This window comes from Trachurus trachurus (genome assembly GCF_905171665.1).
Source record: "Trachurus trachurus genome assembly, chromosome: 10".
NCBI lineage: Eukaryota > Metazoa > Chordata > Actinopteri > Carangiformes > Carangidae > Trachurus > Trachurus trachurus.
The window spans coordinates 4,913,559-4,916,185 of record NC_139894.1 but is presented as its reverse complement, the minus strand read 5'-3'; positions in this window follow the sequence as shown (position 1 = coordinate 4,916,185).

Here is a 2,627-nt window from a genome sequence, read left to right as displayed (position 1 = left end):
ATCAATAAATAAATGTTTTACAATGAACACATCAGTCTGCATTAAGTTTTATTTTATTAAACTATATAATTAGACGTCAGGGGAGCATTGCATTGTGGGATACAGTACACAATGTAGATTGGTCAGATACTGGAGATATTTTCCGAATCAGTACTGAACTGTGACAGAAAAACAGAAGCAGTGAACTCTGAATCACTTCAGTTTGTGTCCTGAGCTACGGGAGGAGAAAAGGCCAAAAAGGGCTTTTCTTCTTTTTCTTTTTCTTTCTCACAGCTCAGTTGATGTGTTGGTTTCATGAATAGTTGGAATAGTTTAATCAGGAGGGGGAGGGGTGTGTGTGTGTGTGTGTGTGTGTGTGTGTGTGTGAGGGGGCGGAGTCAGTGCAGGTGTGTTTGGTTTCTGGGCGGCGGCGAAGTGAAGTGACATCATGTGACTGTTGCTCTTCATCCATCTGCTCCCAGAGGCCCAGGAATGAGACCATTTCCTGTCCGCTGATGATGTCACCGCCATACTACTGTGTGTGTGTGTGTGTGTGTGTGTGTGTGTGTGTGTGTGTGTGTGTGTGTGTGTGTGTGTGTGTGTCCTCGCTCACCGTCCTGGGAAGAAGAAGAAGAGGAACGAGGATCTGGACCAGGTCTGGAAACCTGGCGCGGGTCCACGTGTTTCTCAGCCTCAGGAGAACACCGTTCTCCAACACTGAGAGGGGACGCCTGAACGCATCGCTGCAAGGTCCTACAGTAACAAGCCCAGACCCAGACCTGGTCCAGGTCCTGGTCCAGGTGGAGTCTGGTGGTTCTGGGTCCAACAGAAACCTGGTTCAGGTTCAGCCAGGTGGCTCTGGAGACAGACATAAAGGGATAGTTGACTCAAAATTGAAATTTCACTCATTATCTCCTACTCCCCCTCATGTGGACTAAGGGCTGGGAGAAGTTTCAGAGTCCTCCGTGGCTTCTCTGAGTTACAGGGGGTCTCGGCGTAGCAGTGCATGTCCATATAACGGTTGCAAATGGATACCAACTGTCTTCGTAACAAAAAGACACACCAAAAAAACATCCAAATACTTCCATGCTGCTCGTATGTAATGTCCGTCTTGTATTGAAGCCCTGAAATGCGAAATTGTTCTGAAAAAAATTAAATAAGTCTATATTTCAAGCTTGTTTGTAGCGGAAGCTCCTCGAAGTCCACATGAGGGGGAGGAGATAATGAGGGACATTTCAATTTTGCATGTCCATATGACGGTTGCAAATGGATACCACTTTTCTCGCGCAAGATTTCGGGGCTTCAATACAAGAGGGACATTACATACGAGCAGCATGGAGGTATTTTGATGTTTTTTGGTGTGTCTTTTTGTTACGAAGACAGTTGGTATCCATTTGCAACCGTCATATGGACATGCACTGCTACGCCGAGACCCCCTGTAACTCAGAGAAGCCACGGAGGACTCTGAAACTTCTCCCAGCCCTTAGTCCACATGAGGGGGAGTAGGAGATAATGAGTGAAATTTAAATTTTGGGTGAACTATCCTTTTAACCTCAGTCAGTGATGAGTCTGAAGAACCAGATACAGAACTGAACCAGAACCCAGACCTGGTCCCACAAACCATGACCTGGACCCGATCCAGATCCTCTTTAAGAACCAGGCACTACAGGCAAAAACATTTATTGGTAACACTTTACAATAAGGGTCCTTTAAAGCCCCAGTATGTAACTGCACCGAACCGAGGCGGCCATGTTGCATCGCCATTTTTTTACTGACGTCTGCCCGATTTCACGTGAATGCAACATCAAGAATACGTTCCGATATGCAACTGCACCGCTAGATGGGGGGGAATTCCTACACATTATACCTTTAATTAACATTAGTTAGTACATTATTAAGCATTAATATATAAACTAATGTGTTAATTAATGCTGAGTAATGTATACATAATGATAACTAATTACATTATTCAACTTTTATTGTTACTTAATAATGTATTAACTAACTTTGAGTAGTTAATATGAATTAACTCCTTACTAATAGGCTACATTAATTACTGTGTTATTAATCCTAAGTAGGCTAATACATAATAATGATTGTTAATATATCTGTAAACAGTTAATTAATGCTTAATAATGTACTAACTAATGTTAATTAAGGGACCCTTATTGTAAAGTGTTACCAATCCACATTTAGGTTTTTATTTATTTTACTTCATTTCATCTTGTCAGATTTATGGTCTGGAAATATATGCAAATTAGTGCATATTTAATTAGATGTTGCCTCATTTACATATTTAAACATACAACAAAACAAAACTTGTACCAGTGCTGAACCGTTCACTTCCTGTTCCTGTCTTACTTTTCAAAATAAAACATCACATTTGTCTTTGAAGATTCACATTCACCAATGAAACTGAAAAAAAAAAAAATTAATAAAAAAGATGATCATGTGAAAGGTTTTAGAAACAAATAAATAAATACATAAACCGTAATTTATAAATAATTAATAATAATAATGATCAAAATAAAATAAAATAAAAAAGAATCAAAGTTAAAATTCACAGTTTGTCTCTGAGACGGTTTCCAGATGTTGTCGACGTTCTCACCTCCGTCAGCAACATCAACACTGCTGCTAACGATCACACA